Raw genomic sequence first — 20,253 nt, forward strand, 5'->3', positions numbered from 1 at the left:
TCCCCTTTTATAGAATCCCTTTCTTAATCCATACTTTTCTCTCCAACTATTTCTCCATCTCTCTTTCCCACCATCTCCACTTTCTTACCAACTCTAGTCTCCATAGTCCCTACAGTTGGCTTCTGCTCTGCCCCCAGAGCTCCACTCAATACCAAAAATCTCTTTGTAGCTAAATGCTGAGATTACTTCCCTAGTTCTTACCCCAGAAGACCTGTCAGCAACATTTAACCCATTCCTCACCAACTCTGACTTATAACTCTCCTACTTTGGCTTTAGTGATATCACACTTTCCTTGCCATTCTTCAACTTCTGGCTGCTTCTCCTGAGCCACATTTCCTAAATTTCTTCTTCTCACTTCTTAGACACTGGAGATTTTCAGGGTCCTGTGTTGGCCCTCTCTTGCCCCTTTATACTCTCTCTGGGGCCTTCATACATCCCTGTGGATTTATGATCACATTCTTGATTGATTACTCTTGCATCCCTTTGCTAGACCTGGGTTATGCTACTGTAACAAATGACCCTAAAATTTCAGTGTTATAATATCAAAAGTTTATTGCTCACTCATGCAATAGGGCCAGCTTGGGTAGACTGAGATTCAGCTACTCACTAAGATCCAGGATGGTGTGGCCTATCTGGAACATGGCTGGTGTCTGAGAAGAGACATAAGGGTATATGGTGGACTGTGTGCTAGCTCTTAAAGCATCTGCTCAAAAATGATACGTATTACTTCACTTCCACCTCTGTTTCATTGGCCAAAAAAGTGATATAGCCAAGCCTGAGGTCAATAAGGCGTAGATTTATAATTTACCCCAAAGAAATAGATTCCTCACTGTTGAAGATAAGAAAGTAATTTGAATGATAAGGCTGTCTGACATATCCTAAATTCATATCTCCAACTCTGATTTCAAAGACAAGGACAAACTAGCTTTATTCTTGTACATGAAAACCAGCTCGAGTTCAGATATAACCTGGACCATGTGATAAGCCAATAGCAACCAAAACTCTGATCTTAAAAGATTTCCTTGCCATCTTCTGAACAATGATTGATAGATGAGATTGACCAATGGAAAATCTCATAAGAAGAGTCAGTCTACAGTTCTGAGAAGGCTGCACCACTGGGCTGCTCTCCATGGTTCTGAACACCACGGTCTGCTAGATCAGGGCAGTTTCATTCCTGGGACCTTGGTGAATGCTTGCTAACTTCTTCTTTTTTTTAATACGAAATTTATTGTCAAATTGGTTTCTATACAACACCCAGTGCTCATCCCAACAGGTTCCCTCCTCAATGCCCATCACCCACTTTCCCCTCCCCCCCCCATAATGCTTGTTAACTTCTAAAGCCACTTATGGTTGAATTTGTTTTTAATAAAATATTGTCACATTGCATATGTTGTAGATCAAATAGAACCATATTATTTTGTATTAAGTGTAGATATGTTTATCAATATTTCTTTTTATTGTGTTTAAACTAAAAACAATATTATGAGTTCTCTAGAGAAATGAGAGCAATCTGCCATTTTAGACTGAAGTTGCTTCCATTTTATGAATTTCTTAAATGAATTATCCATATAATTTAAACTTAATTATGTGTTTTACTATTAATATGTTCTTCTGTCTTCTTTTTTTGTATTTCGTATTTGTTTTGCTGGAAAGCATACTTTAATAATTAATCAAGGAGAAGTAGTTTTAAGCCTCCTGATTTCTTGAATTTCTGAAAATGTATTTCTTTTGCTTTTATATTTGAATGTAACTTGGATGAGTTTAAAACATTTTCCATGAACACTTTGTAGGCATCTTTGAATGTTTTCTAAAATACTGGAAATGTTTATTTTTCTCTTTCTCTCTGCCAGCTTATGAAATTCTCTATTTGTACTTGAGCATTAACAAATTCACCACAATGTCACTGGGTGTCTTTTTCAGTAATAATTTAAGCACTATCAACTCTTCCTATATGAGAAATCAAATCATTCTTCAGATTAGGGATTTTATTTTATTTTATTTTTTTCAACATTTTTTTATTTATTTTTGGGACAGAGAGAGACAGAGCATGAACAGGGGAGGCAGAGAGAGAGGGAGACACAGAATCTGAAACAGGCTCCAGGCTCCAAGCCATCAGCCCAGAGCCTGACGCGGGGCTCGAACTCACGGACCGCGAGATCGTGACCTGGCTGAAGTCGGACGCTTAACCGACTGCGCCACCCAGGCGCCCCCAGATTTGGGATTTTAAATATTATATCTTCTTATTGTTACTTTGACTATTTCCTATCCATTTATCTCTTACATTTATTCACTACATCTCTTAATTTTAAAATATTTTTATGGGGCGCCTGGGTGTCTCAGTCGGTTAAGCATCCGACTTCAGCTCAGGTCATGATCTCACAGTTAGTTTGAGCCCAATGTCAGGCACTATGCTGATGGCTCAGAGCCTGGAGCCTTCTTCAGATTCTTTGTCTCCCTCTCTCTCTGCCCCTCCCCTGCTCATGCTCTTGTCTCTGTCTCTGTCTCTCTCTCTCAAAAATAAATATTAAAAAGAATTTTTAAATAAAATATATTTGATATAATTTAACACAGTATTATATATAATTATTATATACTTATATATATAATTTTCTTATTTTTCTTTTGTGTTTTGAGAAAATTCCTTGTCTTGACCTTTGTTTCACTGATTTGATTTTCAACAGAAGCCATTCTACTATTTGACCTTCAATCAAGTTCCCACCTATCTGCCCTAATCCTCCATCCACCTGTATGACTTATCATTTGCTTCATCATATATTGCTCCAAAATCTAGCGGCTTAAAGAAGCAAACATTTATTATCTCATAGTTTCTGTATGTCTGGAATCTAGGCATGGTTTTACTGGGTTCTTCTGCTTCAAGGTCTCTCACAAGACTATAGCCAAGATGTTATACAGAGCTGAAGTCTCATTTTAAGGAATATCTTAAATTGAGGGAATATCTATCTTCAAGCTCACTCATGTGGTTGTTGACAAAATTGAATTTTTCAGGGATATCAGACAAAGGGACTTACTCAGTTCCTTACTAACTATTGTCTGGAGGACTTCCTCCGTTCCTTGCTATGGTGGCTTCTTTGTAGGGCAGCACACAACATGGCAGCTGACTTCCATCTAAGTGAGCAAGCAAGAGAAGAAAAGGAGGGGAGCAAGACGGTAGACACGATCTCTTTATAACTTAATCTTTGAAGTGCTATCCATCAATTGTGCCATATTCTATTCATTAGAAGAGAATCACTAGGTCCTGACCAGACACCAAGGTAAGGAATTACTCCAGGGTGTGGATATCAGAAGGATCACTAAGAGGCATCTTAAAGTTTGCCTGCCATCCACGCCCCCCCCCATTACATTGATTTTACTAGCTAAAGATTGTTATTGCTGCAGTAGTGATCTGTTAATTTTTAATAAATGTGAAATCCTCCTGAATTTTTCAGTGGATGCTAATTATAATTAATTTGAGTCTCTCTTCTGATTCCTGCAACAACTGTTTTGTGCAGTGGTCAGTTCTGATCGTTTAATCTGTTTAGTGATTATTGCATAGCTTTTCACATTTATGATGAAAAGTCTAGTTTGATCATTATTGCATGTTCTCAACATGAGAAAAAATCTGTATTCTACAGATTCACCCCTATGTAGTGAATACAGAGTGTGATTTTAAGACTCTGGCTTGTGTGGTCATGCAGAGATGGGCTAAGTGAAGAGTGAGTATGGCAGGTCTATATAGCATTTGTCTCAGGAGCATAGTCGAAAATTTATCTGAGAAAGTCACCTTTTTCTCTCTACAACCAAAACCCATGCTGGGTCTTTTCTGCTTTAAATAGAGAAGACTATTTGGGATTTACCCTAAGGGTGGGTACTCTGAGAGGAGCCTCTCATAGCCATTCCCATGGTCTTTAATTAATTACACCAGAACTTGCCTCATAGTTCACTGCATTTTTCAACTCTGGCTGGCTTTGATTTGAGGTTAGGCCATGGCTTTTCCAGGGAAGACTTCCTTTTTGAGGTTCTTTCTCTCTTTCCTATAGAGATTCTCAGACTGCTTCTTACTGACTCTAGGCTCTGACTCTCCCTTTTCTTAGAGCTTTACTTTAGAGTAGAATTCAGTTAACTTTCTCTTGCCTCCCTCCACAAACTATACACACGACACTTGTGTGTGGACAAACATACACAATGGAAAGTTTTTATAGTAAAACAAAATAAGTACATTAAAATTTATTGTTAGATACTTATTTCCATAAAAGTCTTTAGATTCCTTATCAGCTAGAATTTTTCATAAGATACTTTATATATATATATTTTATGATTTTATTTTTGGGGGGCACTTGGGTGGCTCAGTCAGTTAAGCATCTGACTTTGGCTCAGGTCACGATCTCACGGTTTATGAGTTCGAGCCCCGTGTTGGGCTCTCTGCTGACAGCTCAGAACCTGGAGCCTGCTTCAGATTCTGTGTTTCCCTCTCTCACTGCCCCTCCCCTGCTCACACTCTGTCTGTCTGTCTCTCTCTCAAAAATAAACATTAAAAAAATTTACAAAAAAAGAAAAAAGATTTTATTTTTAAGTAATCTCCACACCCAACATGGGGCTTGAACTCACAACCCCAAGATCAAGAATCACATGCTGTACTGACTGAACCAGCCAGGTGCCCCTTCATAAGAGACTTTAATCTGAAGTCTTCCACTTTTGGTCATTTTGTTCCACCCCCTCTTTCTCACAGTGCTTTTCATATAATTTTTATTTTTCTAGGTTTGTATTCCTTCTAGTCAGGGTCCTCCTTAACCCCCTTCTAGAGAAACTCAGCTTTCAACTCACTGTGCAGTTCCAGAATCTGTTTTGCATAGCCAAGTCTCTATGATCTCTAAACAGCACTGCCAGCTCCAAGGCTCATCCTTTAGTTAGTATGAAGAGCCAATTAAGGCTTAGAAATTCTGGTTTCCCATTCTACTTTTGAAAATAAGCAGCTATAGTCAGCTTGGATTATAAGTGTTATTTCACTATGCTGCAATTAAAATTGTCTAAATATTTTTATAAAATCATTTTTTAAATGGCTGGGGCTATAACTAAAGACCAGAGAATATTTCAGCTTTTGTTTTCCTGCCAATTATTCTGTTTTTGAATGTTATGTTGTGATAACATCAATATAACAGAATAGCCTACTAAATGTCCTTTTTCTCTATGATGGTTTTTTATTTTTATATGGATATGTCCAGTATGCTCAGCCAAGTTATTTCTGCACATTTTTTTCAAGTGGAAATGTATATTAAATATATTTAGAAGTTCATTCATTTCTGGGCCCCTGGATGGTTCAGTCAGTTGAGTGTCGAACTTTGGCTCAGGTCATGATCTTGCGGTTCGTGAGTTCAAGCCCCACATCAGGCTCTACACTGGTGGTGTGGACCCTGCTTCAGATTATCTCTCTCCCTCTCTCTCTGTCTCTCTCCCACTCATGGGCTGTCTCTTGCGCTCTCTCTCAGAAATAAATAAACATTTAAAAAATATGAATGAAATAGATGATTTTCTAGAAAAAAATAATTTCTTACTTTTGGAATGAGGAGGACCTTTCTCAGCTAGAAACAAACCTCTAAGGCTAAAAGGAAAATCTAAAAGTAAAAAATATTGATATATTTGTCACATGTTTTTGAACAGTAGGAAAATAGGATAAAGAAATTCAAAAGACTAATGACCAATTGGAGAGAGAATACTCACAGCCAATAAAACAAACTAAGAAAAACTACTTCACTGGGGAAAAAATAATTGCAAACAAAGGAAAACCTACTTCTTTTAATATATGAAAAAGTCATATAATCAGTAAGAAAAAGAATATCATCAACTAAATAAAAAATAGACAACACAAACTGTTAGAAGACAAAAAATAAATGGTTAGTAAAAAGAAATCAGTCTCACTCTGAATTAAATAAATGCAATCCATTTTGTTTACAGTTTATTTTTAGAGAGTGAGAGTGTATGTGCATGCATGAACAGGGGGCGGGCAGAAAGAGAGGAAGAGAGAGAATCCCAAGCAGGCTCTGTGCTGTCAGTGCAGAGCCGGATGGCAGGGCTGGATCTCATGAACCGTGAGATCATGACATGACTGAAATCAAGAGTTGGATGCTCAGCTGATTGTGCCACCCAGGCATAGGCACCCCTATGCAATTCACTTTTTATCTATCAGATTGATAAATAACATAAGTTAATTGACAAATCACAATTTGAGGAGGGTTTGGGAAGCAAAAGCTTTAGTGAAAGGTGTATGTAGGACTGTAAAATTCTCAACCTTCACTGCAATTTACAATACTATTTATAAAAATTTAAAAGATGCTTATCCTTTGGCTGTTTTCATAAGCTAAATGATTTCGGAGATGCTGAGCAAAAGTATAGGTACATAGTAGTTCATGGCAACATAATAACAGAAGGCTGTTAGCAGTTTAAATGTCTACCAATGTGGAACTGATTAAATACAGAATGATATCTTCATAGAATGGAATATTGTAAAGTAATTTTAAATAGGGCGTGAAGATGAAATCACCTAAAATATATTATTGAATGACAAATACAAATTAGTGTTTGTCTAATTCTCCCATACTTGGAAAAAATATGTCTTCAAAAGCCTGTATGATTGTATAAACAGAGTGTCTCTGGAAGGGTACAGAAGAGATCGGCAGTACCAGTTACCTCTAGAAAGGGAGTTTGAGGAGGTTTTAATGGGGGCTCTAAAAATGAATAAAATAATATAAAATAACACAGAGCATATTATTATTTTCTTCCTTCCTTCCTTCCTTCCTTCCTTCCTTCCTTCCTTCCTCTTCCTCTTTCTTCTTTCTTTCTTTCTTCTTCCTTCCTTCCTTCCTTCCTTCCTTCCTTCCTTCCTTCCTTCCTTCCTTCCTTCCTCCTTCCTTCCTTCCTTCTTTCCTTCCTTCCACTCAACATGGAATTCGAACTTACAACCCAGAGATGAAGTGTGGTGTGCTCTACCTACTGAGCTAGCCAGGCACCCCTTAAATTTTTATTTATTTGTTCATTATTATTATTTTTATTTTCTTTTTTTAACGTTTATTTTTGAGAGAGAGTGCGAGCAGGGGGAGGGGCAGAGAGAGGAGGGCAGAGGATCCAAAGCAGGCTCTGAGCTGACAGCAATGAGCTTGATTCAGGGCTTGAACTCATGAACATGACACTTAACTGACTGAGCCACCCAGGTGCCCCTGTTTATTTATTTTTAAGTCAGCTCTATGCCCAATGTGGGGCTTGAACTCACAACCCTGAGATTAATAGTCACATGCACTACCAACTAGTCAGGTGCCCCTAACACAGAGCATATTCTATGTCAAAGACTTGTACAGTGTTTAATACCAACCATTCCATATTTCCTGAAAACAGTAGTTAAGGATTTTTTAATCTAGCTGAGGATGTCAAACTTCATATATGTTTTAAAGGAGAAATCCTGTAATTTGTCAGTTAGTTTTATTACTTAGGGTTTATCTTATGTTAGTAATTCATTATGCTTGGGCAATGTGCTAAGGCTGGTATGTCATTATATTTTAAGTCAGGTTCAATTCATGTGGTCACATTTATTAATTCAAATGAATTTTAGGTCTGTTTGAATCCAGCATTTATAAAATTTATGATAATATTTTAGTTCAAATGAAACTTTCTAATGAGGGATATTTTGGGCTTGAGTATTTGACTTCACCAATTTGAGTACAAAATGGGGTTTTATCCCTCTGAACATATGTTAATAATTTCAATATATATGAGTTCTAAGTACACTCGGAATTGGCCCTAAGCAAAACTGTGAAGTGTAGACTTTGTCCTCATCACATGGCTCATTTGTATTTCACATTTGCACTCATAGATTTAGTGAAACTTCTCTAACTGTCCGAGATATTCTTTCAAATTCTGTCTTCCCATCAAGTCAAACCACTAGAAAAATAGCTCACTGTAATAGTAATAGCTAACTTTTATTGAACACTTTAATATATGCCAAAGGCTGCACCAGGCACATTGCCCACATTACCTTGTTTAACTACAGGAAATATTTCACTGCTGAGGGGAGAATAAATTAGTATGGTCATTTTGTCAGAATATATTACAAATAAAAATGTCCTCAGCTTATGTTATATCAACCTTTTTTCTTTGTTTTTATTTTAGAAAAACATTTTTATACCTGCATATTGAGACATGTTCAAGGAAGTCCATTCAAACACAGCTAAAAATAAAAAGAATCAAAATGTTCACAATAGAGCATTGGTGGATATAGAAATATGGAACAGCTAAAAAGAATATTACTCTATATGTACTTATCTGGATATAATGCTAGGAAATATGCTGAATGAAAAAGCAAGTTAAAGAAAATTATGTAAAATAGAATACTATCTATTTAAAAAAAGCATGTAAGATGGAACTGTCTACAAAATTGGTCAACAAAATAAAATTTTGTAATTCTGGAATATTATACTAAAAAAATCAATAAAAGTTGTTACCACTCAAATGAAAACTAGAACTAAGAGTGGTGGTCAAAGGGAATTTCTATCTGTGATGTTTGAAATTTTGCAAAAAATAACATTTGTGTATTTCAAATTAAAAAAATATATTTTTTGAGAGTTACTTTCACATTAAAAAACTTTTTATTTTTTGAAAACTATTGTTAAGACACAATTTCCCCTTTTGTCTTGGCTGGTTGTGACCTTGAGACCAAAATTAGCGTACAGTTGGATTTGATCTGCAAGAGGAAGTGGCATAGAATAAAAAGCAAGGAGCACTTCTATATACCAGGGCCTTTTCTTTTCTGAAGTTATTGAATCTGAATAGCAAAGCTGCCAGGAAGATGTGATTATTACTAATTTTATAGCTCAGTTAACTAAGGATTAGAAAGTTATACAATTTGCCCAAGATCCCATTGCTTGTTAGTCTGATTATGTAACAGTAAAACATGAGTATGGAATAAAGCTTCTAGCATACTGCACAGGTTTTTGTCATCATAAAAAGCTCTCAATTTCAGGGTAAATTAGGCAGATTTGTTGCTAGTCTCTCTGCTTCAAATGTTCTTGCTGCCCTTTGTCAATTATCTTAAGTGATAACTCTTACTTTAATCCTTTGGTTCATGTTTAAAAGCACATATGTTTGGAAAACGTGTCCCTTAAAGACTTCTCTTTTCTTTTCTTTTCTTTTCTTTTCTTTTCTTTTCTTTTCTTTTCTTTTCTTTTCTTTTCTTTTTTCTTTTCTTTTCAGAGAGAGTGAGCAGGGTCAGGGGAGGAACAGAGAGAGAAGGAAAGAGAGAGAGAATCTCAAGCAGGCTCTGTGCTGACGGATCATGACCTGAGCCAAAACCAAGAGTTGTCCACTTAACTGCCTGAGCCACCCAGGCATCCCTAAAGACATTAATTTTATGTGGTAGACTCTGAGGTGCTCCCCAGGGACCTTTGCCTTCAAAGTGTTCATATCTTTGTATAATTCCCTTCCCTTGAGTATAGATGGGACCTCTGACTTTCTTTTGACCAGTGGAAAATGGCAAGAGTGAAGAGATGTCACTGCCATGACTGTTTTACCTTATGTAAGACTCCATCTTGCTAGCTGACTTGCTCTCTATAAACTCTCTTTTATGGCTTGTGGAAGTAATCAGCCATGTTGGAGAAGTCTATATGACAAGAAACTGTAGGTGGCTTTTAGGAGCTTGGGGTAGCCTATAATTAACAGCCAGCAACAAATTAACCCTTAATCCTATAGCTACAAGGAAAAGAATCTACCAATAATCTGAGTGAGTTTAGAAGATTTTTCCCCATATAAGAGTGCAGTGTGACCAACACACTGTTGTTTTGCAGCCTTGTGAGACCCTAGACAGAGGACCCAGTTAAGCCTGATGCCCAGAAACTGTGAGATAATAAATGTGTATTGTTTTAAGCCACTGAGTTTGTGGTAATTTGTTACACAGCAATAGATAACTAATATAGTCAATCAGGCATAAATTACCATGAATCAGTTTGAAATCTGTGAATTAGACTTAGTAATTTTAAAGTGGAGACAAAAGGGGAAAAGGAGTTCCTTGGGTATCTAAGATTGTGAACGGAGCTTCCCCTAAGTGGGGATAATATGTGTGGAAAGATGATAGTGACTGAAGATTTCTGGTGGCGATTGTTGTTAGCTTCACAATTTTATCCAAGGCCACGTAGAGAATATTTATTGATTGGATGTCCCAATTCTATTTTTGAACATGAATAAGAGCTTCCATGAAATGCTTTTTCTAGGCAAGTATTAAACCTCTCAACAAGTTCAAGTCATCTGAGTAAAGATAGACGGCTAAAGGTTATAAAAGCATTTGCTTCTGAACCTGTTGTCAAGATATTACAAATCTGATGTGAGTTACAATCACCAAGAGATACCATGGCCTGTTGGTCAAACTTTAATTATTTTCTGGTATCACACTGACCCTGATCATTTTATTTCATCCCTTCTAAGGTGATGTCTGTGCTCTGGGATAATTATCTGCCACTGTGGGTTTTCAGAACTGCTTCATTGAATCTCTTTCTCAGTGATGACAGGGAAATTATATTTGTATTAAGCACTTCCCTCTTTCATTCCACAGTGTACTGCTACTGGCAGATTTTTTCCATATCCTATTAAATGTCAGATAATCAGCTGCCTCATCCTAACAAGCATCTCAAAGTTTAGACCCTCAGGATTCATGGTTCCAGTTCTCTGCACTATTCCTTCAATTTTTAAGAAGCACAAAAACAATTACTCTTGGATCGGGTGCAAGAAATGTTTATGTATAATTTGCATTTAGTAAATACAAGAAGTGTAGACTGAAACATTTTTCTCCGTATAAGTCTGCATCTACTAACTGAGGTAGTGTGAGGAGCAAAGAACAGGGAATTTGCAGTAATGCAGACCAGGAATTGAATATTGGTCCTGCCACATGCTTTCTGGTTATGATCTCTTCAGACCTCAATTTCCTTATATGTAAATGAAGACAGCGTCAACCTCATATATTGTGAGTGAGGATTCAGGCATAAATACTAATAATGTAGATGGCTAGTTATAGTTCAGAAGAGGCCTTAGAGTCCAACAAAAGTAAATTGAAAAGCATTGAATGGCAGAAGATTCTAAAATCTCTGTCCTTTCTCTCAAATCCTAAATTGGAATTTACATAAAGAATGCATTTTACTCAAGACTTGATAACCATGATCCCCTTCTGGCATCTATTTAACATCCTTTAAGATGCAGAATAACTACCTCCACATGTTATATTTTTCCTTATTTCAAAGAGGGATTCTGATAGAAAACAGAAGGATGAGGAGTACCTATTTCTTTTGTGTCATATATTAATGTGTACAACTTCACATTTTTAATGTGTATGTGTTAGATGATAGGGGAACTAAAGCAGTGAAACAGTGTGATAATAAGTGAGGAATCTGAAATAGTTTAAGATTATAACTTAGTTGAAGATTTCTTTTAATATTTATTTATTTTTGAGAGAGAGACACACACACAGAGTGTGAGCGGGGGAGGGGCAGAGAGAGAGGGAGACACAGAATCTGAAGCAGGTTCCAGGCTCTGAGCTGTCTGCACAGAGCCCAATGTGGGGCTCGAACCCACAGACCATGAGATCATGACCTGAGCCAAAGTCAGATGCTTAACTGACTGAGCCACCCAGGAGCCCTAAAAAATTTTTTAACGTTTATGTTTCAGAGAGACAGAGAGACACAGTGTGAGTGGGAAGATGTTTTACATCATGGAATGGAATGTAAAAAAAATTAAAAAGAAGGAGGGAGGGGGAGGGGAAAAGAAAGAAGGGAAGGAAGGAAGGATGGAAGGAAAGAAGGAAGGAAGTAACGAATGAACGAACCAGCCTTGGAAAGTAAGTGTGACAAACACTTCTCCCTTTTGTTGAAGTCTCTAGTTCCACATTGAATGGGTGTGGGAGGGTGCATTGTGTTAATGATGATGGTAGGTTAAATGTGAAAGAGATAATTTTTTTTTTCAAATCAAGGTATATTTTTTATTTATTTATTTATTTATTTATTTATTTATTTATTTATTTATTTTTGATCTAATAATTTTTTTTCAATGTATGAAATTTATTGTCAAGTTGGTTTCCATACAACACCCAGTGCTAATCCCAACAGGTGCCCTCCTCAATACCCATCACCCACTCTCCCCGCCCTCCCACCCCCCATCGACCCTCAGTTTGTTCTCAGTTTTTAAGAGTCTCTTATCCTTTGGCTCTCTCCCACTCTAACCTCTTTTTTTTTTTTTTCCTTCCCCTCCCCCATGGGTTTCTGTTAAGTTTCTCAGGATCCACATAAGAGTGAAAACATATGGTATCTGTCTTTCTCTGTATGGCTTATTTCACTTGGCATAACACTCTTCAGTTCCATCCACATTGCTACAAAGGGCCATATTTCATTCTCTCTCATTGCCACGTAGTACTCCATTGTGTATATAAACCACAATTTCTTTTTTTTTTTTTTTAAATTTTTTTTTCAATGTTTATTTATTTTTGGGACAGAGAGAGACAGAGCATGAACGGGGGAGGGGCAGAGTGAGAGGGAGACACAGAATCGGAAACAGGCTCCAGACTCCGAGCCATCAGCCCGGAGCCTGACGCGGGGCTCGAACTCACGGACCACGAGATCGTGACCTGGCTGAAGTCGGACGCTTAACCGACTGCGCCACCCAGGCGCCCCTAAACCACAATTTCTTTATCCATTCACCAGTTGATGGACATTTAGGCTCTTTCCATAATTTGGCTATTGTTGAGAGTGCTGCTATAAACATTGGGGTACAAGTGCCCCTATGCATCAGCACTCCTGTATCCCTTGGGTAAATTCCTAGCAGTGCTACTGCTGGGTCATAGGGTAGGTCTATTTTTAATTTTCTGAGGAACCTCCACACTGTTTTCCAGAGTGGCTGCACCAATTTGCATTCCCACCAACAGTGCAAGAGGGTTCCCATTTCTCCACATCCTCTCCAGCATCTATAGTCTCCTGATTTGTTCATTTTGGCCACTCTGACTGGCGTGAGGTGATATCTGAGTGTGGTTTTGATTTGTATTTCCCTGATGAGGAGCGACGTCGAGCATCTTTTCATGTGCCTGTTGGCCATCTGGATGTCTTCTTTAGAGAAGTGTCTATTCATGTTTTCTGCCCATTTCTTCACTGGGTTATTTGTTTTTCGGGTGTGGAGTTTGGTGAGCTCTTTATAGATTTTGGATACTAGCCCTTTGTCCGATTTGTCATTTGCAAATATCTTTTCCCATTCCATTGGTTGCCTTTTAGTTTTGTTGGTTGTTTCCTTTGCTGTGCAGAAGCTTTTTATCTTCATAAGGTCCCAGTAGTTCATTTTTGCTTTTAATTCCCTTGCCTTTGGGGATGTGTCAAGTAAGAAATTGCTACGGCTGAGATCAGAGAGGTCTTTTCCTGCTTTCTTCTCTAGGGTTTTGATGGTTTCCTGTCTCACATTCAGGTCCTTTATCCATTTTGAGTTTATTTTTGTGAATGGTGTGAGAAAGTGGTCTAGTTTCAACCTTCTGCATGTTGCTTTCCAGTTCTCCCAGCACCATTTGTTAAAGAGACTGTCTTTTTTCCATTGGATGTTCTTTCCTGCTTTGTCAAAGATTAGTTGGCCATACGTTTGTGGGTCTAGTTCTGGGGTTTCTATTCTATTCCATTGGTCTATGTGTCTGTTTTTGTGCCAATACCATGCTGTCTTGATGATGACAGCTTTGTAGTAGAGGCTAAAGTCTGGGATTGTGATGCCTCCTGCTTTGGTCTTCTTCTTCAAAATTACTTTGGCTATTCGGGGCCTTTTGTGGTTCCATATGAATTTTAGGATTGCTTGTTCTAGTTTCGAGAAGAATGCTGGTGCAATTTTGATTGGGATTGCATTGAATGTGTAGATAGCTTTGGGTAGTATTGACATTTTGACAGTATTTATTCTTCCAATCCATGAGCAGGGAATGTCTTTCCATTTCTTTATATCTTCTTCAATTACCTTCATAAGCTTTCTATAGTTTTCAGCATACAGATCTTTTACATCTTTGGTTAGATTTATTCCTAGGTATTTTATGCTTCTTGGTGCAATTGTGAATGGGATCAGTTTCTTTATTTGTCTTTCTGTTGCTTCATTGTTAGTGTATAAGAATGCAAGTGATTTCTGTACATTGATTTTGTATCCTGCAACTTTGCTGAATTCATGTATCAGTTCTAGCAGACTTTTGGTGGAGTCTATCGGATTTTCCATGTATAATATGTCATCTGCAAAAAGCGAAAGCTTGACTTCATCTTTGCCAATTTTGATGCCTTTGATTTCCTTTTGTTGTCTGATTGCTGATGCTAGAACTTCCAACACTATGTTAAACAACAGCGGTGAGAGTGGGCATCCCTGTCGTGTTCCTGATCTCAGGGAAAAAGCTCTCAGTTTTTCCCCATTGAGGATGATGTTAGCTGTGGGCTTTTCATAAATGGCTTTGATGATGTTTAAGTATGTTCCTTCTATCCCGACTTTCTCAAGGGTTTTTATTAAGAAAGGGTGCTGGATTTTGTCAAAGGCCTTTTCTGCATCGATTGACAGGATCATATGGTTCTTATCTTTTCTTTTATTAATGTGATGTATCACGTTGATTGATTTGGGAATGTTGAACCAGCCCTGCATCCCAGGAATGAATCCCACTTGATCATGGTGAATAATTCTTTTTATATGCTGTTGAATTCGATTTGCTAGTATCTTATTGAGAATTTTTGCATCCATATTCATCAGGGATATTGGCCTGTACTTCTCTGAAAGAGATAATTTTTAAAATCTCTGTTGTTTATCCTCTTTTTGCCCCATATCTGCCCTCCTCTGCCCTTTTTGTGCACTAGAGGCTAATGTCCAAGGGCTGCATAGGCTGCTCTCCCCGATACAGTGCTTAATACATGCTGGTACCTTTCTTCTCCTCTCCCTAGTCTAATTTTTCCATTGTCAGGAGTTGTGCATTATTTACAATAAGTCAACAAACTTCTGAAAAAGCAGTCTTCAGAGCTTAAAAAATGAGAACCCAAAATGTGTCCAAGACTCACTGATTCACTAGCTTCCACATCTGTGGTGTCACGCACACATTTCAGGTTGAGTAGTGTTTTTTGTATATTAATAAATAGCCTGTCACATGAGCTTTAATGGGCTCTGTGTTTAAATGACAGGAGATCCAACTGGCCTCTCTCTAGAAAAAAGTTTAACAGGATGTAACTTAACCATATCTGCTGCCATATGGCAAAACAGAACATTCATAAAAGCTTGTCATGATGTGAATTGCCTTGATCTGATGTGGAGCTACATTCTAGTTGTTTCTCTTTTAAGTATTTCACCTACATCAGTTCGATTATATTAATGCCTCTTTAGATAATGAGAGATGATGCTTTATACAAACATACAGAGACTAGGAGAAACATAGTCATGCACACACTTTCAGGGACATACAAATGCAGTCAAACAAAGGCTAGATGAAAACTGTTACAATGTGTCTTGATACCCAAGACATCACTTTCTTGTGTTGGATGAGACCTGGGCAAGAAGAAAGAAAGAGGACTTCATGTTATATAACATTAAGCAGTTGAAAAAATATTTTGCGTCTGATACGGTCCAGGCAGTTTCAAATGTGGGTGAGTTATTTCCCCTGAAAACCCTCAAAAGTAGGTATTGTTTTCTGTTTTTCCAGATAAGGGGATAAAAGTTAAGGAGGTAAAATGATTTAGCCACATAGTAAACATGCAGAAGAGCTCATATCTGAATTTATGCCCTGTGACTTGCTGCCCATTGCTTTTAATACAGCACTCATCTGTTCCCAGAGCTCTAAATAACCACCCATCTACACCCTTAAGATTCACAATAGGTTTGGGGGTTATTCATTATCTTCCTTGCTCTGATAATGATATCTTTGGAAGGCAGTAATTACCTGCACTCACAGAGTCCTCATAGCTTCTGTAATCAGATAGTAGGCAGGTGTAAATCGAATGAGCATGAAGAGCTTGATTTAAAAACTGCCCAACAAGGGGACAGGAAAGAATCTATCTGCATAGGTTTGTCACCAGAGATAATAGAAAGAACCCAAAGAGCTGGGTTCAAGTTCTGGATTAGTTATTGTGGTCACTTGTTGTGGGTCAGAGCGAGGCTCCCCAGAACGTATACATGGAAAATATAATTGTACTGAAAACTCAACTGCAAAACAAATGTAGAAGCTATGAAAGTAAAATATATATAAATTTAATTTAAAGACAGAAGGAGGCTGCTGTGCTTGAGATTTGGTGGCAACCTGTTGGTTGGGGATTAATCAGCCATGAGATGTGGATAAAGAAAGTGAGAAGGTATGTATTAGGTAACTAGATACCCACTCAGTTTCTTTAATGGTACCTACCATCTGGACCACTTTGGCACCATCAGGGACCGACCTGATGTCCAGAGAGTATCAGACTTTCTATCGTGTCTCTGCTGCACAAATCTCCTATTTCCTTCATTCCAGGTGTCTGGAAGCTCCTGCCACACAGTTCAGGATGAAGTATACACTGTAGGATGTGGGATCTGACATCCCAAATGGCTTCCAAAATGGCCAGATGATAGAACCCAGTAGGGAGAACCCTGTGTAGGGAGAACTTTGATCAACGGGAAATAGTAAGAAGGGACCAGGCAGACGTATTCTCCCTTATTTCTCCTTACCCTAGAGCCTCCAAGCCATGGTTACTCCAAATATAAGTTCAAGAACATATGCTGCCCTGCCATCAAATGGCTCCCCAGGGACTCGTTGCCCTCAGATTCCAAACATCCTTTCTCTGCCTGCTTGCCTGGCATGTCAGCCTGTCTTTACCTGGGAGAGGGGTCTCCTGTTTGTTCAGTGACCGTGTACAGAGGAGGAAGCTTGTGGAAGTTTGTGTACTTCTATACTATCCAGTGAATTATAACCACATCTTCTCCAATAAAATTTGAATCTCCAATAAAATTTGAATCCCAGGGTTGTCCTTCCAAGTTGTCCTTTTTTGGGGGTACTCTCCCTCAGCCAGAGGCTATTCTTAAGAGTATCTCTATATAGTTTACTCCCTTGTTATAGTTACTAATTCTTGATATTAAACTTTCCTGTTCAAATTATTGTATAATTTCTATCTCCTGATTGGACTTTGACTAATTCACCAGGTAAATGGTGATTCATCACCATAATTCAGCATCAGCATAGGACAAGATGGAAATGTAAACCTATTTGAAACTCCTTTCCTGAGGCTGTCTTAATTTTCTCATCAACAAAATTGGAATAATAATACCTAATGCAGAGCTGTAAGAATTAGGTAGTACACACATATAAAAGCTTTATAATCGAAATACTCTATTCTGAGGAAATCTTGATCTTTTAGTGGAATAAGAATCTGAAATCTTTACTCAGTTAGATTCTGTTTATCCTTTATGTCTCTGCCATTCTATCATTCAGGAAGGCACTTCTGAGTCACCAGAGATGGGTTAGGTGCTCCAAGGACTTGTCCTGATCATAGCACTTAGTCTTCCTCATTGTAATTGCCTTTTTGATAAATGTTGTAATCATGTTGAGGTCAGAGGATTGGTTTTCTTCACTTTTGAGTCTCCAAGATTTATTGGTTGAATAAAACACATCTGAATGGGTAAGTCAGTATGTCACTGGGTTAGAAAAATAAAAGGGAAAAACTAATTTAGAAGAATTCATATAATTTTCTCAAAAGAAAAAAAATAATTCAGAATATTACTGCAAGTACTAGGAAATTGTAAATGGTGGCACAGAAGCATCAAAGTGCATGACATTTCTGAAAACCGTGGAGTACTCCATTGTTCCCAGAGTTTATGGTGCCTGGGAGGTGGTGAATATATCAGTAGGAAAGCAATGTTGGAAAAATAGACTAAGGTCAGGCTGAATGCTGAGTTACTCAGCCTGGACTTAATCATTAGGCCTTGGAGGACCATCAAAGACTTAAAGCTAGGTATAGCATAAAGAAAAGGGGAACATGAAAAAAGGGGAGAGTTGGTAACTCACAGTGTGTAGCAATTTTCTTTGGCATAGTGAAAGAAGAGAGCTTTAAATGGCAAGTGATGTGCTTTTTTGGCATATAGACTAAGGGTTGTCGTCTTCTGCTATGTGCTAACTCAAGAAACCATAAGAAATAGTGACATCCTCCAAGACCTCAGAGACAGCCCTCTCCCAAAAAAACAAAACAAAACAAAAAAACAGTGCTAGAATCCTGGGCTGAAATAGTCATAATCCTATCAGATTCACCCTGAAGATGCCTAGGCAGTTGGGTCTTGAGCAACATTCTAGTGGTGTTTTATGGAGTTGCCCAACTTTGGGGTTTAGGATTTAATTAGTTTTCTTTATAATGTGTCACTATAATATCAGTATTAACCATACCTAATCTTTTTGTCGCTTGCCAGGTACCATGAAAATGTATTGTATTTTGGCAACCTCAGAGCTCTGAGACATTCTGATGACAAACTTGTATGAAAAGAGTCATTTAGAAATTTTAATAGAGTCAAATTATCTCTGTTTAAGGCACTAATCTGCAGTGTTTAAAATGAGCTATTTTGAGGTGTCCTATTTATGAAGTAGGAGGAGTAAATGTCTGAAAATTCCTATAGATTTTAATCTATTGAAATTTAGTTTTGAAAGAGTCCATTTCATGGTCTGTTTAACTGTATCACAGGAACAATCTAACAAGATGGAAAGTAAAAAGAATTGCTATGTTCACATCTTGCTTTGTACCCTAAAATGTAGCATTTAATGCTGGAGGACCTCCAAGATTTTGCAATTAATATTAAATATTGGCATTGGGAAAAGGACATCTGTTTTTAATCAGCATTTTGGAATTTTTGTGGTGCACAAGGAAAAAGCAGATCTTTGAACTTGTAAAAATGTTGACATTATTATAGCGATAAATAGACAACAGGGTATGAATTACTAGGTCATTAATGCAGGCTTCTTGATTAAAGTCAATTTGATTTTATCATTATGACTTATCACATGCCTGAGGCATGCATTAAAGACTCAAATCAAACATGCCTAGACTTGTTTTATTGTTTAATTATTTATAACTATTATTGCTTGTTGTAACAAAGCGATCAATAAAATTTAATAGAAATTTACAATTTTCTTGATATAAAAATTGTCTTTCTTAAACTTAATCTGAACAGCTACCTGCTCTCTGCCACTCACCAATTTATAATCTCGCAAATAAACCATATTAGATAAGAAGAATGATGATACAAGTTTTCATATGTATGTACTCAGAGTCTCAAAGCAATTTATAAACATTGATTAATTATGTTGCAATACATTCCCTTGGGTTACATAGCTGCTATTTTTTTTTCATCTATCAAACAAAATGTATGAAACTTGTTTATACAACTTTTTTTATTCCCATTTTTCCCCTTAGCTACTTAGAGTCTGCAATCCTATGGAGTTAAAAGGGGTTAAGAAGAAGATCATGTTTATTAAGAGAGGAGGAAGACTCTGGATGCAATTAAACAACTAGGGAAGAGTGAATTCTTGAAAAAAAAATATATTTAATGCTCTAATTCCAAGTACTTGGACAAACCTTCTCCAAATACCATGCTTTCAAAAAAATCTACCTAACTTTACACTTGCCGTTTTTTTTTTTGCATAGGATGCCTTCCTTCGTCTCCATCACTCCAATCCCTCATTAACTCTAACTTTTGGACCCTTAGCAAGAAACCCCTTCTCAGTGGAGTTTTTTCCTACTTCTTCCCCCATAAACAAAAAAAACAATTGGTTTTTTCCTACACTACCTACATGACTTACTTTATAGCACTTGTCTCAATGTACTGCATCTGTGTTGTATCAGTGAATGTCTTGTCAGGAAAATACAAACAGAATGATTAAGATAAGAAATTGGAGTTGGAAAAGCAAAAGGGAGAAGAGGATTTCTCCAGAGACCAGAATTCTGCCACAGTTCCTGTTGGCAGCCCATAGGCTGCCTTTGCTGCTAGACTAAAGGAATCCTCACTGCCATTTCTACCAGTCTGGTTTGAGTCACTGTTGTTGATGGTACAGGAAACATCACTGAGCTCAAACTGCCCCTGTTGATAATGCTCAATTCACAAATGACACAAGAATCACTAATGATGGTGGAGTCCTCAGTTAACTGATGTCTTATCCTGCTGCTACTGGAGGAGCCAGAAGCAGAGAACATGTATTCTCCCTTTTTCCAATCTGCTAAAATCCTACCAGTGTCTCTTATTGCCAGAAAC

The sequence above is a fragment of the Lynx canadensis genome, chromosome E1 (genome assembly GCF_007474595.2).
Source record: "Lynx canadensis isolate LIC74 chromosome E1, mLynCan4.pri.v2, whole genome shotgun sequence".
In the NCBI taxonomy this organism is placed as follows: Eukaryota; Metazoa; Chordata; class Mammalia; order Carnivora; family Felidae; genus Lynx; species Lynx canadensis.